Source organism: Talpa occidentalis, unplaced genomic scaffold (assembly GCF_014898055.3).
Source record: "Talpa occidentalis isolate TD23 unplaced genomic scaffold, MPIMG_talOcc4v2.1 talOcc4.5, whole genome shotgun sequence".
NCBI lineage: Eukaryota > Metazoa > Chordata > Mammalia > Eulipotyphla > Talpidae > Talpa > Talpa occidentalis.
This window is the reverse complement of record NW_023604861.1, coordinates 32,591,295-32,611,978: the sequence shown is the minus strand read 5'-3', so window position 1 is coordinate 32,611,978 and position 20,684 is coordinate 32,591,295. Positions and strand designations below refer to the sequence as shown.

The following is a 20,684-nucleotide window of genomic DNA, read 5'->3' as shown; positions in this document are numbered from 1 at the left end:
TGTACATATATCTCATATATACATATATATGAAAAAATACATGAGACAGGAAGAGAAGTACAATATACGAGAATCCTTTTTGTTTATGTGGGTGTTTGGGCTGATTTTCAATAACAACTTTTCAAACTTGAAATCTGTTTCTCTATCCAGTAAATCATAACTGTGCAAGACTGTTTACTAATTCTTGGTTAACTTCATCTTCCTATTTTCATTATATGGGATAGATCATTTCCAACTATTTATTATTTTGGACACAAAATGGGAGAGTTCATATATACCTGGTTAAGGTTAAAGACTAGGAATTTTTTTTATAGATGTGTTTTGTACTTAATAGTTCATTCCACTTTTAGCTTATTCTGTGATAATTGGAATTCTGACTCACAGTTGCAGTTTTGTCATTATAGCTACGGTGCTAAAATATAATAGAGGCTAGGAAATAAGCTGACATGTTGACACTTAAAAGTATAATAGATCATTTATTTGATAAGTTCTTCCTTGGACTTTATAATAGAGAAAAGGAGGTGTGTTTATCTTCAGACTACTGTTTTTAAATTCCAGTGGCTAATCATTTTTCTCTCTTATTATCATCCATAAGATTATAATGAATTTAGTATTTGGGATAAGCTTATCAGATGTCACTTAATATTTATAAATAGAATCAATGTGGTTTTTTTTCTTTTTTAAGATTTATTTATTTATACAAGCACTGGGTACAGTCAGAAGTACTGGAGAGTGAGAGAATTCACTAGAGCCATAGCGGGGTGCAGAACAGGCAGATCGATAAAGTACACTGCTGAGAGGAGCAGCAGGCACAGCAGGAGAGGTCTGTCATGCCATGTGGGACCCTCACAGGTGGCTGGGGATCGAACTGGTGCGGCAGAGGCTACAGGCAGCTTCGCAGCCCAGCGCTCAACCACTGCGCCACCGGGGAGGCCCAAAATCAATGTTTTTGTGTCCTTTGGGTAGATCCCTAGTAGTGGAATTGCTGGGTCTATGGTTGCTCCATTTTTAGTAGACTGAGGAACCTCCAGACAGCTTTCAATAGTGGTTGGACCAGTTGGCACTCCCACCAGCAATGTGGGAGAGTTTCTTTTTCACCACATCCTCACCAACATTTGTTGGTGCTTGTTTTTTTTGATATGTACCATTCTTACTGGTGTAAGGGGGTATCTCAATGTGGTTTTGATTTGCATTTCCCTGATGATAAGGGATGTTGAATATTTATTCATATACCTCATATACTGTTGGCCATTTTCATTTCCTCTTCAGAGAAGTTTCTTTTTAGCTCTTCTGCCCATTTCTTGACTGGATTGTTTATTTTGATTTTGTTGAGTCCTGTATGTTTTTCGTATGTCTTTGTGATCAGTCCCTTATCAGTTGACTGGAGTGCAAAGATTTTTTCCCAGTCAGTGGAGTGTCTCTCTGTTTTGATTAATGTCTCTTTTGCTATGCAGAAGCTTTTCAGTTTGATGTAATCCCAGGTGTTCATCTTTTCTTTGACTTTCTTTGCTTTGGGTGATGAGTCTTTAAAGATGTTATTGCGACATATGTCTTGTAGTGTTTTACCTATATTTTCTTCTATATATTTTATGGTTTCAGGTCTTATGTCCAGTTCCTTTATCCATTTTGAGTTGATTTTTGTGCATGGTGAAAGGTAGTGGTCTAGTTTCATTTTTTTGCTTGTGGTGGTCCAGTTTTCCCAGCACCATTTATTGGACAAACTGTCTGTGTTCCATTACATATTCTTTGCTCCTTTGTCAAAGATCAGTTGTCCATATAAGTGTGGTTTTATTTCTGGGCTCTCTATTCAGTTCTATTGGTCTGTGTGTCTGTTTTTGTTCCAATACCAAACTGTTTTAATTATTATGGCTTTGTAGTATAGCTTGAAGTTTGGAAGTGTGATACCTCCTTTCTCCTTTGTTTTCATCAGTAGGGCTTTGGCTATTCATGTTTTTTTTTTGTGTGTGTGTGTGGTTCCATATGAATTTCATCAGTATATGTTCTATTTCTTTGAAGAATGTCATTGAGATTTTTATTGGAATAGCGGTGAACACCTGTACACCTGTGTTTATTGCAGCACTATTTACAATAGGCAAAACCTGGAAATGACCCAAATGCCCAAAAATAGATGACTGGATCAAGAAGATGTGGCATATATACACAATGGAATATTATTCAGCAATCAAAAAAGATAAACTCATGCCATTTGCAGCAACGTGGATGGAACTAGAAGGAATTATGCTCAATGAAATAAGCCAGAAGGAAAAAGAAAAATATCGTTTGTTTTCACTTGTAGCAGGACTATATGGGAACCTAATAAGACATCAGTGTAAAAAAAAAAAGTACAAAACACAACAAAGCAAAAATGGACAATTATAAATCAGAGGCATACTGCAGGGGAGGATGAGGGAGAGGGAACAGAGAGAGGAAGGGAGGAGTACAGGGGGTTGGTGATGGTGGTGGTGCATGGGTGCATTGGTAAAGGAAACTGTGGAGACTATACCTGAGGGGGTAGAGGGAAGCAAATATTGCTTAAAAATGAACAATAATGTAAAAAATAAAAAAAAATAAAAATAAACAATCTGAACCACAAGATTAAAAAATATAAATAGAAAGACATGTAATTATAATGATAATGAATTCATTTGAATTGATTTTGATAACAGCTTGACATATAGTTCACATATTATAAAATTTACTCTTCCAAGTTGTACATTTCCATGTTTTTTTAGTCTATTTAGAGTCATATAGCCATTATCACACTCTAATTTTAGAAAATTCTGTTGTTTCAAAAAAAACCCTTAGCTACATTATCAGGCATACTCTTCATCCCACAGCCTCCATTCCTTAGTAACCATAATTACTTTTTATCTCCATTTATTTTTCTAATATGGACATTTCATGTAAGTGGGATTATATAGCATGTGATCTTTTGTTAGTGGCTTCTTTTTCACTTGGAATGTTTTCAAGTTTCCTCTAGTTCGTACCAAGTATCAGTAGTTCACTCTTTTTATAGCAAATTAAATTTTCGTTGTAGAGAAATACCACATATTTTTACCCTTTCAGCAGGGAAGGGGTATTTAGGTTGTTTCAGTTTTGTGCTTTTATGTATAATGTCTAATTCACTGGTCAAAATATTTATCCATTAACACACTGTCTTGATTATTGTCACTTTGCAGTAAGATTTGAAATAGGATAAGGGCGTTTTCCAATTCGTTTTTATCCAGATTCTTTTGACTGATCTGGGTCTCTTGAATTTTACTGGAAATTATCAGAACGCTTTATCAACTTCTGAGAAATTGTCATGGGAATTTTGTTAAATCTTCAGATGAATTTGGAGATTATCGCTATTTTAACAATTTTCTTACTATCTATGACTTGGATGCTTTTCTATTCATTTGGTTATTTAAATTCTCAACGAGAATTTGTGGTTGTAAGTGAACAGTCTTTGAGCTTTGTTAACTATAATTTTAAGCATTTTGTTCTTTCTAATGACTATTTATGAATTTTTTTTTTTTTTAAACTAGTTTTTTTTTAAAGATTTATTTATTTATTTATTTATTTATTTATTTATTTATTTATTTATTTATTTTATACAAGCACTGGGTACAGTCAGAAGGCGGGAGGGTGAGAGAATTTACACTGCTGAGGGGAGCCAGGAGAGGTCTGCGCGCCATGTGGGACCCTCTGGGGAGCAGCCGGGGATCGAACCGGCTCTGCAGAGGCTGAGCTTCATCAACCGCTTATTTATGAATTTTTAATTCCTGGTATGGAAAAATATAATTGATTTCTATATTTTGAATGTGTAGTCAACAACATTGCTGGGCTAATTTATTAGCTCAAGTAATTGTTGCTGTGTTTTACTTTTTTTTTTAGCATGTATGACTATAAGAAAAGGCCATTAATTTATTTCCTGAGTAATAATAAGCACCTAAATTCATGAAATCACCACTAAAACCAAGATTCAAACAACTGAAATTGCCTTGACCTCTGAAAAATATTTCTGAAAAAGTCACTTAAATTAATATTTGTTTAGATTTTAATGTTCCTTCATAAAATTACATTGTAACTAATATATATATGTACACTGTATATATGTCAATAGCATTAGCATTCATGTCACAATATACTTTATTTTATAACAACTGCTTTAATACAAATTTCAGAACCACTAATTCATTTTGTTTGTTTCCCAAAGATTTATTTATGCATTCGAGAGCTGGGGCACAGGCCAGAGATGGGGGGGTGGAGGGGACGTGGCGTGAGAGGATCCACCAGAGACAGTGGGAAACAGAACATGCAGAGTGACTGAAATACACTGCTGAGGGGAGCAGCGGGCGAGACAGGAGACGTCTGCCTCGCCATGTGGGTTTCTCCCTGGCAGGCCAGGGATTGAACTCGTGCTGCAGAGGCTGCAGATTGCTTCATAGTGCAGTGCGTAACCCCTTGCACCACGAAGGAGGCCCACCACTATTTCTTAAGAATTTTTTTTTTTATGTGGGCCTCCCTGGTGGTGCAGCAGTTGAGCGCTGGGCTACAAGGCTGCCCGCAGCCTCTGCAGCACTGGTTCAATCCCTGGCCGCTGGCGAGGGTCCCACAAAGCGCGCAGGCCTCTCCTGCCACCCGCTGCTCCCCTCAGCAGTGTGTTTCGTCAGTCTACCTGTTCTATTCCCCACTCTGGTTCTGGTGAATTCTCTCACCCTCCTGCACTTCTGACTGTATCCAGTGCTTGTATAAATAAATAAATATTTAAAAAAAAAAGCACAGTATTTTGAAAAAAAATAATTTTTTTATGAGATAAAACTGAGGATTGAAATCATTTAAAGGAAGTATACATGACTGGTTCTTTGAATCTAGGTTCCATAATCTCTCCATAATGGTACTAGAATCCTCTCTCCAGAGCAGGAATTTCAATCATAGCCCCTGAGCAGAAGTTACTACTAATGAGAAAATGGAAATAGAGTATCAGTATAATAATTTATAAAAAATAATGTGAATAACATTGTGGAAAGCAATGAAATATATTTATGAAGCTGAGGATTTTAATGAATTTAATTATGTTACTTAAAAAAAAGACCTTAGAGAATGAACTATTAATAGTTTGTTCTAATCATTCTGTACATTAGGAATTAAAACCTAGAGATTAAAATACTTTCTAGAGGTCAACTGCTAAGAAACTGTGTAATCAGGAATATAAACCAGACAAAACCAATGCTTTGAACTAGGTCAGGTTGTACTGCTGAACTGGTAGCGTATGACCTAGGGTTTGTTAAATGTCTGCTGTGTAGCTTTGGGCAGTTTCCTAAAATGTCTTTGCTTCAATTTCATCATCTGTGAACTAGAAATGGTAACAATTGCACTTTCCTCTCCAGAGTGTTTCAAGGATACGTGAGTAATTACATAGATAATATTCTTATTACATATTAATTATTCAGTAAATGATATTATTTGAAATGGCAATCCATGCATTTCATATAGAAATAAAAATCATCTTGTTCCAAAAATAAATTCACATCCAACTATATACTTACATTCCAAATTTATCGTAAGAACTTATGATTACCACCTTTTTCTGATGTCATCAATGTGGAAGACTTAAATATTCCTAGTACTTGCAGTTTTCACATCTGTAGATATTTTAGGTAATTTGTAAAACCTCTCTTTCCCAGAACATTAATTGATATGCTTGCATCAAAAACTGGCAATGAGGGCCTCCCCAGTGGCGCAGCGGTTGAGTGCTGGGTTGCAAAGCTGCCCGCAGCCTCTGCAGTGCCGGTTCAATTCCCAGCTGCTCCCCGGCCACCTGAAGAGGGTCCCACATGGCACGCAGACCTCTCCTGCCGCCCGCTGCTCCGCTCAGCAGTGTACTTCGGTCCTTCTGCCTGCTCTGCTCCCCGCTCTGGCTCTGGTGAATTCGCTCACCCTCCCGCACTTCTGACTCTACCTAGTGCTTGTATAAATAAATAAAAATAAATCTTTAAAAAAAAAAAAAGAAACTGTCAATGAAAAGAATAGAATTGCAGCCAAATTTAGTAACAGGGCCTCCCTGGTGGCGCAGGGGGTTGAGCGCAGCACTCCGAAGCTGTCCATAGCCTTTGTGGTATGAGTTCAATACTCGGCCAACCAGGGAGATACCCACAGGATAGGCAGACCTCTCCTCTCTTGCCTGCTACTCCCCCTCAGCAGTGTGTTTCGGTACATCTGCCTGTTCTGCTCCCTGCTCTCTCTGGTGAATCTTCTCACTCCCTCACAACTCTGGCCTGTACCCCAGTTCTAAAAAAAAAAAAAAAATAACATAGCCATCAGTTTGGATCCCATATTAACTTATTTTTCTATAATAATTGGAGGTTGTTAATAGATAATATTAGACAAATTAAGAAGTGGGCAAACTATCACCTGCAAGTTATCCAGCTCACTGCTTGTATATGCAAATAAAATTTTATTGGTAATAGTCACAAACATACTCATTTATGTATTGCCTATGGCTGATTTTGTGCTACCATGGCAGGGTTGAGTATTTGTGTGACAGACCACATGGGGCACATGTCCTAAACTATTTGCTATCTGATCTTTTCCAGGAAGTTTGATAATTCCTGATATCATCTCATAAAGCAAACCCGCACATACAAGTTCACTCCTGTTGTATCCCCTATGTAACTACGAAAGGGACACATCACTATTATATCTATTCTAACCCTACAAGGGTAAGTTGATATGCCACAAATACTTTCAGGAAATTAATTTTAGTACTTATCACAAGCTAAGTAGTATGTAACTAAATTGAATAATAAATATATATAAGCATTACTATGCTTTAAGTGATATAAACTAGAGGAATATATATGTATGGATGTTAATATATGATTTATGTTATATAACCAGTTTTACTATGTAATGATATAGTTATACAGATTATATGGAGAATTAATCATTTCAATAAGCTAAACTGTTGAATTACCACAGTAATACAGAGAATTAGATTGACTTTTAGTTTATATATCCACAATATGGAACCGTTTTCATGAGATTTGGAGCATGGAGGAAAGTTTTTAGAATATATGAAGATTACATATTGGGTAGAAATTTATTCTGAGACACAAATTAAAGTATTTATCTGAACAGTACAGTGTAACCTGCTAGGATGTGCCCACAGATACAATTAGAAATTTGACTCTTGGTAGTACTTAATGGTCTCATATGTCAGGCTATAGCATTCAGAATTTTTCTCCTGGGAGTTGTTGGCTGTGAATGATTTTTAGAAAGGGAGCTGTGTATTATTTAAAATTTAATTTAAAGTAAAATAAGACTGCAGTTAACAGCATTTTTCATTTGAAATACCAATAATTAAAATAATATCAAGCAATGCTATTAAGCAATGCTATGTTTTGAATTCATATATTTTGTAGCAGTGTGATTATATTCTGTGGTATAGCATTACATTCTTTCTGTCAGTGACTTCACTAGGAAATTTAAGTTATTTTCACTATCAGGTTTAAATTATTATTTTGCTGCAATTCTGACTTTTTTTGGAGAATTAACTCAATTAGTATAAAGATCTTTCAATTCTCAGGCTATAAAATTATGTTCTTTGGTTTAGTTATTAATCACTGAAATCCAGATAGTTAATATTCATCTATAAAAAACTTATCAAACTGCTTACTATTTGCTATTTTTTAAAAATAGCTTTATAAAACTTACACTAAGCTGATATTTAAGTGAAAAGTCTTGGTGCTCTTATTTATTTTGTATGAAAAGGTACTAATTCTCTATCTTCACCTTTTGGTCTAATTCTTTTCTTCACGTTTGGTATACATAAAACAATACACTCAATGAAATAAAATTATTTTCTAGATCTTTTATAGTGCAATATTTTCCTTGATTTTACTTATTCAATTAATTTGGAAATGATGCAAATGATATCCCTCTAAATAACTTTTATTCTTGTTTCATAAAATCTACATCTATAAGAATTCCACAACTATAATGAAAAGATATCTTTGTAATTCAAGGAGTTAAATTTTATTTCATGAATCAAAAAAAATTTTAGTCACTATCTAGTCATCTTACTGAACTCTATCTAGCCCTATATACTGAATATCCTATTCCACTTTTAATTATCTACTTAATATAAAGATCAAACTCAATTTGTCTAAGTCAGTTTTGTTCATCCCCAATCCCTATTCACCCACATTTTTTTCCCATCAGAGTTGATAACTATAATTTTCTTTCTTTACTTAAGGGACTTTGTACTTTTCTCTGTTTTATACTCCATATTCAATCAATAGCAATTCAGATTAATCTAACTTTGGAATTTATATAAAAGTCAAAGTGTCACACATCTGATGTCATAATGATGAACCAAGCCACCTTCATCACTTATCTGAATAATTGAAATAATCTTCAATTACGAATAACTATTCCTACACTTAATGCTTGATATTTGTTTTCAAACCAATTTCCATAGAATTGATTTTAAAACCAAGATGATATCTCATTCTCTTCAAAATAATAGTGGGGTAACAAATACATAGAAAGGATTATACATCATGATCAAATTTGGACATAATTTTGTTACGTACGTATTAAAGCTAACAAGTTTGGCAGAAAACAAACTTGGATCTTTTAACTGTGTCCTTTAACTTTTTGAGTTTCTAATCACATTAAGAATTCAAATTTCTTTTAAAATTGTAGGTACCCAATTTACAAGCTTCAAAGTACATCTTTTGATGCACTGATATGTGATACCTTACAATTTCAGATTTACTTTGAATACAAGCAACATCATACAATAAAACTGGAAATATTGAGTTTAAAAATTGCTAATGTTAATACTTGAATGGACTTCTCGGACAAATGGAAAATATAGGTATTAAAAACTGTGTTTAGAAAACTTGTTGATAATAGGATTTGATACAGTAGACTGGGAGAAGTAGATTGCTTCTGTTGTGATACTTCTGAGCTATTAAAATAAAAATTTTAGTAGCTACAAAATAGGATTACTTTGAATTCAAAAGGCATGGTCAGAGAAGGCATAGATGAACTATAAAATCATAAAATCAGATAATTCCAGAATGTTAATTTCCTTTTCTATATTAGAATGACTTGCTATATACTAAAGAAAACTTTTTCCAGTATATGGTTTGATAAATACTTTAATAGAATGATCTTTACCTTAAAATCTTATTTACTTTAAAAATTCCAAAACAAATTTTAATTATATTAATGCGAATGATGATAGTGAGATAAGATAAAAACCATGCAGGATCCAGAAAACTTGTTTATTAGGTAAAACGTTGATTGAGATATTTTTGCCAGGCTATTGGTTATAGAAAACTATTATTCTTCTGATATTTTAATGAGGAATACAACAGATAAGAATCCCTACATTCTACAAATCAAAAACCATCTTTGCACCTCAGTTAAGCTGAGCTCTTTAAGGTTAATCAAATATCTTTAAATATTTCTCCATAATAAAGAGATACTTGATTCAACTTCAGTTAGCTTTCCTTTGAGAAATGACTAAGAAATCAAAAATCCAGTACTCAGCACCAATATATGGTTTAGGTAAAGAAAAAGAAAAAATGTAAAAAAATTCCATTCAGCTGGTCAAGGATTTCCCATTTCAAAGGTAATTTGTTCTTTCAGGACTATCAGCAATATGACTTTTTTCATACCCAATAGTTTTATCTTTGACTCAGCAATCTGTTTATAAGCTGTTTGCACAAATTCTGCTCATTAGAACAAAGTGTTTCTAGATTTCTAGTGGGAAGTAGTTTATTTTCTTAGCTACTAAATATTACCCTGAATCATGATTTAAACACCGATAATGATAACTGTACTGATTTTGTGTTAATTTTCTTTTAAGTTTTTACATTCTTCTAATAATATTAAATTTTTCAAAATGATGTTGCAGTTTATAAATGATATCAGCTTTTCAAATTATCTGTTCTTTTTGTGATATAAATATTGCAGATATAAAATCTGAATCATACCATACACTTTTAGAATTCATTAAGCATTCTTTGAAAATGATACCCTCTTATTATAGTGTATATTCAAATCTTATGTTGACTCACTGCTTTTTTTTAAGCCATCTAGAAGGCCACGCAGAAATAATCATTATTTCTCCAATGTTTGCTTTTCTGTTCGTATGTGTTCCTATCTTGACAGCCCATAATTCATTAGATGGTAGAATTTTTAAATATTCCTAGTAAGTTTTTCTTCACCCTATATTTGTGCATGCTGTTGTCACTTTAGAGTGCTGTTCTTGAGTATTATGTCACTTCTGCTGGGTGCTATTCAGCATTTGTCATTCCTTCTGTCAGCCTAAAGGTAATATTCCTTGGAGGCATGTAAAATAACAAAAGCTCTTGGTTTACATCAACATTTGACAAAGAATCTCTTATTTTTCGAAGCACTTTTGCCCAGAGACAGATAAAGTGGATTTATTGAATATTTATTTTGAGACTATGGGGATTGAAAATAAAATGTAAATTCCTTGCAAAGCATTGCCAAAATAGAACTACACTTTCAGGGTGTTTCTAATGCTACAAAGAGGATATCATATGCAATGGGGTTGGCATTTCTACGTTTGGAAATATAGTGTTTAAAGGTTTCTTTGAAAAGTCAGCATTAGTATTATAAATACAAAAATAGATCCAAACAGTATAACACTAATGGTGGATTTTAAAATAATCTAGAATAAGATTTCTCATGTAAAAATGAGTTGTTCTGAATGCATAAATATTTAATGTTCAGTTAATTTATGGTTCCATCAACTCTAATATAATTTAAAAATTCAAAAATTTAGTTTTAAATAATCCCATAATTTTAAAGGAGTCAAATTTTAATAGAAATTAACTTTTCCTCTCTTAGTGTACAATAAATATATGTATTATTTCAGCTTTTTTACAACAATCAGGCCCATATTAGCAATTCTGCACATGGGAATAAATTAATACTATGTTGGTTGATGAAAATCATCTTTTTTTATAATTATATCTCTAGTTTTAGCTAAAAATATGCACTTGCTTACTAACTTATTAGAGACATACATGTGTTTATATATGAGTGTTTTAAAACCAGGACATCTGAGTTTATATTTCTGATAAGTTGTACAATCAAAATATATAGGATGCTTCTATATAGATTCTCAAGAGGAGCTTTAAACATAAGTGTCCAAAACAGAGCACTTTTTAAACATTAAGAAGGGTCCAATATTCTAATTTTAATCTTGGAGAAAGATATAAGTATCCACTCGTATATCCAAGCCTAAAACATATATGTAACCTAAACACCTCCTTATTCATTCTTAATTCTTACCCCTTCCCATTTGTTCAACCAGGTTTTATTACTTAGCTTTATTAACTATAAATGTCATGTTTGAAATACACATTTACTGGTACAAAATTCTAGTCTGGAAGTTTTATTTTTCTTTCCAATACTTAAATATAGTGTTTCATTTTTTTTTTTAATCTGTTGACACCAATGAGAAGTCTGCCATAATTCTTATCTACTGTCCTCTTACAGAATGTGTCTTTAACTTCCAACTGTTTTTATGTTTGTTTTTGGTTTTTTTTTGTTGTTTATAATGGGTTGTGAGCAGTTTGATTGTGATGACCTCGGTGTTTTTTCCTTATTGTTGGTTTTACTTGAGGGGTATTGAGCTCCCTGTCTTTATGGGCTCAGTTTTTCATCAAATTGTTAGTTTTTGATTGTCATCTCTTCAAATATTTATTTCTTCTGTTTCTTCTTCTGCTGGGATGCTGATTACTTGCTTGAAATTGCACAACTCATTGGCATTCTGGTCCTTCTTTTTGTCCTCCCCAGCCTTTTCTTCTGTCTCTATTTCATTTAGATAGTTTCTAAGTCTGTTTATGTCGACTTCCCCCCATATGATGGGTTCTTTTTCTGTTTCTTTCTATGACATGCAATTTTAGACTGGTTACCAGAATTTGTGTGTTTTATTTCATGGAATAGATATTTTATATATTTTTCAATATTCTGGTAGTTTCTTTTAGATATGTTGAGTTCCTGGGGGAACAATTTGATTGTTCTGAGGTGTGCTTTTAAGTTTCATCACTCAGGAAAAGAGCAGTGTTCAGTCAGGGCTATTATTTCCAACCTACAGAAACAATGTACTATTTATTTTACCTGATTCTCCATGTTTGTTAGATCTTTTTTCCAAGCTGCTGGTGACAACATGAAATTTACTCAACCTGTATAACATCAAAGTTTTTTCTTATGTTTCCTTCTGGGTTTTTCCCTGAAATATCCTTATTTTTGGGTAATTTCTCATATGTATGCAATGTGGCATATGTTTATATTTCTCTTAGCATTTAAAAATGCAACTTCGGGCCTCCCCGGTGGCGCAGTGGTTGAGCGCTGGGTTGTGAAGCTGCCCGCAGCCTCTGCAGCGCCGGTTCGATCCCCAGCTGCTCCCCGGCCACCAGAGGAGGGTCCCACATGGCGCGCAGACCTCTCCTGCCGCCCGCTGCTCCCCTCAGCAGTGTACTTTGGTCCTTCTGCCTGCTCTGCTCCCCGCTCTGGCTCTGGTGAATTCTCTCGCCCTCCCGCGCTTCTGACTGTACCCAGTGCATGTATAAACAAAAACGAATGAATAAATAAATAAATAAATAAATAAATAAATAAATAAATAAAGCATGCCTCTATTAAAAAAAAAAAAAAAACTTTAAAAAAAAATAAAATAAAAATGCAACTTCATTATCTCTTTGCCTCTATTCTTCATGATGAGCAATCAGATGTCAGCTATTTGGTAGTTTTCCTGAAAGTAATTTCTCAGTTTTCTCTGGGTCATTGCAGTGTCTTTTCTCAATCTTTAGATTTTGGCAGCATGACTGTGGTTTGTCTTGGTGGATTTTTTTTTTTTTTTTGGTAGATTCACCTCATGATGTTATCTGAATAACAACTTAATGTTGGGTATGATTTCAACTAATGATTATGAAAATATTTTATTCTGTCTCTTCTCTCCTCTCTTTCTAGAACTATAATTACATGTGTATTTAATGGTTTGATATTTTCTTGCATGTAATTGAGAATTTTTCTTTAATCTTAAATCTTTTTTTTCTTTCTTATTTTAGACTAAATTATCTCCAAGCCCAATGACTCCATTATCTGCCATCTTTAATCTGCTACTAAGTACATCAGATGACTTTTATCTTTATAGTTCTTTTCTGCTAATTGTAGTATCTTGGTTCTTGAATGCATTTACTCTTGTGTTGTTTGTTTTTTCCTCTCAACTATGATCACATTCTGTAGTAAGTTGTGTAATATGTACTGGACTTTATGGATGGTATATTTCAGAGGTTCTGAATTCTGTTATTTTCTTCTGGAGAGTGTTTATTTTTTTTCTAACACATAGTTACTTGATCTGAAGTCAAATGCCAAATGATGCCTTTTTTGGATTACTAGCAGCTAAATTAGCCACCCACTGATTTCAGCTTTCTCTTTTTGTTCTTTTTTCAATTCTACATGTGTCTTCCCTGCACATGCATAATTTATTTAGCAGGCAAGAATATATTGGTGTTTATATGCATATCTTGGGGCTTGTCACATTTACTTTTTAAATTTCAACAAGGCATACTTGCCTGACAAGTGCCCTCTGATTCCTCAAACAGTAAGACTGAAGAACCATTGACTTTAACAAGGTTTGTGGTTTTAGGATGCCCTAAATCACAAAATAGCCAAGTGACAAATCTTACTCATTGCAATGCTGTTCTTTCAAGGCTAATCTTTTGTTATGAAATGAATGTGTGCCCCTAAAATTCTGTTGAAATGTGATCTGCAACGTGGTGGTATTTGAAAGTGGATCTTTTGGAAGCGATGAGATTAGAGCCCTTATAAAAGATTCCCAGAGACCTTCCCTCACCTTTTGCTTACACGAGGACATGGAGAAAATAGCAATTAAGAAATAGATAGTGGGTGTTCACTTCCAAATCTGCCAATACCTGGACCTTTGACTTCTCAGTTTTGAGAAATGTATGAAAACAATTTATGTTTATGTAACACCCGGTCTGTTGTTTGGTTTCAGCAGCCCAAACAGATACCTTTCAAAACTATTTTTCTCTAGTTCACATCTATTTATATTTATATGATGTATCTCCATCTAGCTATCCATCCATCCATCCATTCATCCATCCATCCATCCATCCATCTCAGGAAGAAGGGTATAATTTGAGAGGATAGATTAATAGTAAATGAATCATGAATAATCTTGTGACAAGATTGATCAAATGATGGCTCTCTCTCACACACACACACACACACACACAATAAACAAACAAACACAAACTGGGAGACCATCATCTATTTATCCTTCTATCAGTCATCTTTTACCTAGACTAATTTCATTGTTATTTTGACAAGATTAGTACAATCCCAACACTATGCCATTTCTAGAAGTCAAATTCCTGTATTGAAATACCCCTCATTGCTTCATTTGGTTTTCTCAATATCCACTCAAATAGCTAAAATATGAATTTGTGCTTTACTTTTTATAATGTTTTAAACATATGTCCTAGTTTTCTGTAAACCATCATCTGATCATTCTTGACACAAGATTATTCATGATTCATTTACTATTAATCTATCCTCTCAAATTATACCCTTCTTCCTGCTCACATTTTGCTTTCTAATTGCAGATACAGCTTCTTATTCATGTGATGGATACATAAACTTCCATATATTTACAGATGATTTGTCATATTTTAAAAATCCTTTACTAAGTAGCTGCATTGTGCCTACTTTTTTAGACTATCTCTTCACCTTCTCTTAGACATTTCACAGCATATTTCAGAAAATTTAAAATTATGTTATATTTGTTAATCTACTTGTACATTTCTCATTAAAGCTTTTTAAAGACATTATATAGAGTATCTAAACTAAGGTAAATTAGACAGCCTAGGTAAGTGTTTTTGTACACAAATTGTCAGATATCCAAAAAAAAAATATCGCTGCAAAGTTTTAATCCACCATGAGAAATTTGTTAACATGATGGCCAAGGAAATGCTTCTTACCAGTTTTAGGTCATGGTGAGGTTAAAATGCTCAGGGCACTGTATAGACCTGTGTACACAGTCTCTGTATAGTTTAAGGAATTTTTTTAGATACATCCCAATGTATTTTCTTAAAAAAGAAATATAAAATTTAAAACAGAACAAATAAATAGAAATGTTAATTTCAAAATTTGCTCTAATTATGGGAAATCCTTAATAAATTACACAGATGCAAAAAAATACAGTAGTGTTTTTGAGGGATTTTAGTCTTCTCATTGCATGTCAGTGAATTTATTTCACCATTATAATAATTTCATTTTACTTTATTGCTTAGTCTTGTGCTTTTATTTGGTATGTAAGTGTAGTCATGCATTTTCTAACACAGATCCACAAACACACATAAACACACAAACACAGACACACACAGATATTTTCATTATTATTTTACATGGAGAATGTTTATGGTAGGTTTGGAGGCATAAAGATAAGAATAGTGAATGTTATGATAAGGCTTTGGAAGAGAACTTTTTCTTTTTCATACTTATTCATTTACAAATGCAAAGCTGGTGTTCTGGAATCCAGGAGCATATGCTGCTTTTATTCTGAATTGCACTCCTCTCCAGAATAAAAACATGGTTTCAGTAATTCTGTAATTGAAGAGAGGCAGCTATTTAAGTTATTACAGAGAAGTTAAGAAATTAACTTTTCACTGCTCCCCTCAGCAGTGTATTTCATCGGTCTGCCTGTTCTGTTCCCCGCTCTGGCTCTGGTGAGCCCTCTCGCCCTTCTGCACTTTTGACAAAAGTCAACTATTTAACAAGTTAAATTACTAAACTTTAACAAACTTTAGTTTTGTTAAATTATCAGTTTTTACTAGAAAAAGAACATAATGAATTAAAATAGTAGAACAATAGAAGGTGAAAATCATCATCATTATATAATAGATAATATAGTATCAGAAAGTTTTGTTTAAAATAATATTTTGTGAGTAAAATAATATTTTATGATATAATTACCATTTTCTTATAAGTGAGAAAAATGATATAATTTATATTCCCTCAAAATAATTGTGATTCTAGGCTATTGAATTTCAGTGGGGCAATGCAACTCTGAAAGAGAAGAAAATAGACTCTGGGGAAAAAGAAAAAGTACTTATGTGTATTTATGGACTTTAAAATTTAATTGTACCAACAAAATTACATTCCTTCAAAATCAATTACTTTGGTTTTCTTGGGTTTAACATGAGCAGAATTGACATTGAACTATGAAAGATATCAGATATAGTGTGTGTGCGTGTGTGTGTGTCTGTGTGAGAGTGAGTGAGAGAGAGAGTGAATGTGTATGATCAAAGAATTGTGAGAAGTAGCCTACACATGCATCAGGGCTACTAGTACCTGCTTTGGGGATGTCACTTATATTTAATCTTCAATGTTCTGTGGGTGACTTGGATTTTGAAAATAAAAGTGTTTTTATTTATTGACAATTCTACAAAATCAGTTCTATCATTATGCCAAGTGCTGAGAAGAAAAAAAAAAAAACATTGACAAAATCTGAATGAATATCCTGTTGGTATACTTTATTTTCTCATCTTAAGCAAAAGTTAAAGTTAAGTCCATTAAAAATATTTTTTTTAGGAAATTTGTTGTATTAACTAAATTGGGGGTGTGATAATTTTGGAAGATTTTTAAAGCATGATTACGTATCTATTACTATGTATTTATGTTAACATATACAAGTAATTTCATACATTCCAATTTATGTGTATAAATTACATTAAAATTAGCAAAAAATTTTTACAGTTAAATGGTACTGATGTTTACATTTTACTTTTAACTTGAAATTTTGATTTTGCCATTTTAACATTATTCTAGTCTCTTTGATTTATTGAATTGAATTAGGAAATATTTTAATTTTTTATATTTAATTAAACATATGTGCAGTATATCAACAAATATTCAGTATGCATATATCAAACTTTCATGGGGGATAATTTTGAAAAATTATAACAATTCAAATTAAAAAGAAAAAAAGTAGTCAGAAATTACTTTGATAGAGGAAAAAAAAGACTCATGCATTTTTCTATATTAAATCCTTAGAAAGGAGTGCACCTGACATATTATTATTCAACAAAGTTCTAATTGGTAAAATTCATTTCAAATAAAGAAGTAAATCTGAAATTGCATTTGGATTGCATGCTGAATACTGACTCTAAAAATAATTTCTATAGACAGTTTGCATTTATTATTATGTATATGAATTAAATTTTGCAAGTATATTTTCCCTGAGATATTGTCTTAATCTCCTTGCATTGCTATAACTAAATATCATAGACTGGGTGGCTTAAAGATCAAAATACATTTCTCAAAGTTCTGGAGGATGGGAAGTCTAAGATAATATGGCAGCAGATTCAGTGTCCACTGAAGACCTACTTCCTAATTCACAGATGGTCATCTTGCTGTCTTCTTTCTTGGCAGAAGGGGAAAGGGCTTCTCTTTTATTAGGACACTAATCTTATTCATGAATGCTTTGCCCTCATGATCTAATCACTTCCCAAATACCTTACCTCCAAGTACCATCGTTCTAGGGGTTAGGATTTCAACACATTAATTTGAGGGGGTGGGCACAGACACTCAGTCTATAACAGGTGCTATACTCATAAGTTAGTTATAGATATTGGTCTGAACAAAATCTGTAGTCACTATTAACTGAATCTATTAACCACCATTCCAGATGGTCATGCCTTTCCTAGAATATAGGTGATATAACATAATCATTAGTATCAAATGTTTATATTATTGTCTAATTTTACTTCTGGTAAGAATTCAAAACAGATGTGCTACGGCTGTTTCTTCCCAGGTTGGACTTAACTTTCTAAATCCCTAAGAAAAAAAGAGTCCCAAAAAAGTAAACACTATTCACAGTTGCACTGTTCTCAGAAGTGAAGTTTTAGTTTTGGCCAAAGAAAGAAAACTGGCTTTTCACCGATATGAAATGGATACATTCACTCCTCTCTGACCTCCTAATATTTTTCCTTTATCATTTTCTTCATTATTTTAAATTCCTTCTAAGATATCAATATTCCTAAATTCTTCTCTCAAGTTATTTTCCCCCCTGACTGGTAGAGTAGCATAGTCAAGGAGAAACCAGAAGCCCTTAGTATCTCTCATCATTTTTCTGTAACTGTCCCTTGTTTATTTAGGAATTCAAATGTAAACTAGAGTAATGCCATGGGAAAGTCACAAAGCTGACTGATATTGAAAGTTGATTTTAGATTTTATACCTTAAGCTAGAGGAGCAAAGGGTGTTCCAGGCATATTCCAGCTGAGTTCACTAGGGAATAGACTACACAGGAGTTGGCTGCCAAGTTCCTCCCTAGGAAGGAGGTACTGCATATGTCTCAGTGCTTTCTGAGCTCTTATCCATGAGTAACAAGACTGACTATAGCATAGAATACAGCTGGTTGACAAGTCAGATTGAAGAAACTGGCCAAATTTTCTTCTCATGGGACATGTCTGACATCTGGTATAACTTGGCAAACTTAGGTGAGGATCTGGAGGTAAACTCACTCAGAAACTTCAAACTTCCAAAGCAGCTATATCTCTTAAAAAGTCATCCACTTAGATAAGGGGAAGTACCTGAATTAATAGACAACTTATATCACCACATCCTTTTTTTTTTTTTTTTTTAATCACCCTGTTATTCCAAAATCAGTAAAAAATGTCAAAGACTCTCAAATTCTAACTTAGGGGTAATTTTATAGGAATGTATACACAAAAAATGTGTCATGTATCAAACCATTTTAAGTTTAATTTAAACAAATAACAAAAACATTTTCCTGTTTGAAAATACATACATAGTGGAAGGATTTTTTTTAAAGATTTATTTATTTATGCATACAAGAGCTAGGGTACAGACCAGAGATTCGAGGGGTGAGAGGATTCACCAGAGACAGAGTGGGGAACAGAACATGCAGATTGACTGAAGTATACTGCTGAGGAGAGCAACGGGTGAGTCAGGAGAGGTCTGCTGCACCATGTGGGTTGTTCACTTGCCGGCCAGGGATCGATCTCGTGCTGTGGATGCTGCAGATTGCTTCATAGTGTGGTGCTTAACCCCTTGCGCCACCAGGGAGGCCCCTATAAGAGAAATTTATAAGATGTAAGGAACTGCTTTATTACTTAAAATCATGAAAGATTTGAAAATAGTCAACTATTATAATCAATAGAGGTATTGAAAATAAGAAAAGAAATATGAGATAATGCATAAATTGGAGAAACAGTCTGATATAGCAAGGGTAGGGTCTGTATTCTTGCAATCTAGGTTTTGATGAGATCTCATTCCTGCTTGCCAATTTAGAGACTATTATCTTAATCCTCCTAATAGTTTCCTATTTGATTCCAAGTCTGTTTTCCTCTTTCCTCCATGATTTCTTTGATGCCCCTAGGGAAGGGGGAAGTCCTATCAATCTAGGGCATACTGGATTTTGAATAAATGTTCGTGGACTGCTTACATTTAGTTATTGTTCATGGTAAAACTTATTTAATTCACCTACTACATTTGTATTTGTGGTTATCCTTTGTACCAGATTGTTGTTGTAAGTTTTATGAATAAATATTTTGGGTGAACATATTCCATCCATTTTTAGAACATTAAATATCAACAATTGCCCATATCTACTTTATGATTTTATAGCTTGATCATTTTTTGTTTGTATACATATGCTATGTTTTCCTTTGAGGATAAGGCATTTAATGAAATTACATTTCTAAAGAAAATAAAATTAATATTTGTGACAAAACATGTTCCAAACATGAATTACATTGATTTTCCTATGCATATTAAATATCATATTAAGACTTCAATTTTATTGCTTTCATTTTTTTGCTGATTGGTTTGATCATGAACTAATTTATCACATACAGTTTTTTTCTCCACAAATGATGAATATTACCTACTGGTGGCTAGTGTTTATTAGCAAGTTTGTACATTTATCATGGGAGCAAAATGCATTGTAATGCATTTTACCTCACAATAGTATAGCTTTTAATTTCTGTCCGTGTGGGACAGAAATTGTGCTGGGAGCTATGACACACACAAGCCATGTGTGTGTCATTGAACAGAATGTACTAAGGCATTGAACAGAATGTACTAAGAAAAGCTAATTTTGAATTGTGGGGTAAGTTAAGCTAAATTGGGAGATAATATACAGTTTACAAAGTATTTTGAAATGATATATATAATATGTATTAGGACCCTTAAGTTGATTTATTGGATAAGAAATGTTGTCAAGAATTTGCCCATAAATCTCCTGAAGACCAATGGGTAAATGATAGCTCTTAGATAACATTTATCTTGGAAAAACAAACTTAGATATATGTAAGCTATAAGATACAACATATATTTTCTTTGTATAATATCTCTTGGTAAATTATGATATCTCATATTTCAAGAAAAGTTTAAAAATACTTCCTGCAATAGGCACTTGAAGTATATTCTCTACATTTTACAAACCAGAGTTAATATTTGTAATATGACGTTGAATATTACCAAATGCATGCACTTTCACATATCATAAAATAAAGCATATAATTTTTTTTCTATTTAATATGTATCCTCAATTATTTATAAATTTGAAATATGAGCTTTATAGCAGTTTTGAGACAAATACATA

At 33.1% G+C, this 20,684-nt stretch overlaps 1 long non-coding RNA gene across 1 annotated transcript in view; it reads left to right on the top strand.

The window, feature by feature from the left end:
* The first annotated feature begins 6,674 nt into the window (after positions 1-6,674).
* Positions 6,675-20,684, top strand: part of LOC119259613 (uncharacterized) — a 339,306-nt gene continuing 325,296 nt past the window's right edge. Inside the window, exon 1 of the long non-coding RNA XR_005128513.2 lies at positions 6,675-6,704. This is a non-coding gene — a long non-coding RNA (uncharacterized LOC119259613). The remainder of the gene's footprint in view (positions 6,705-20,684) is intronic.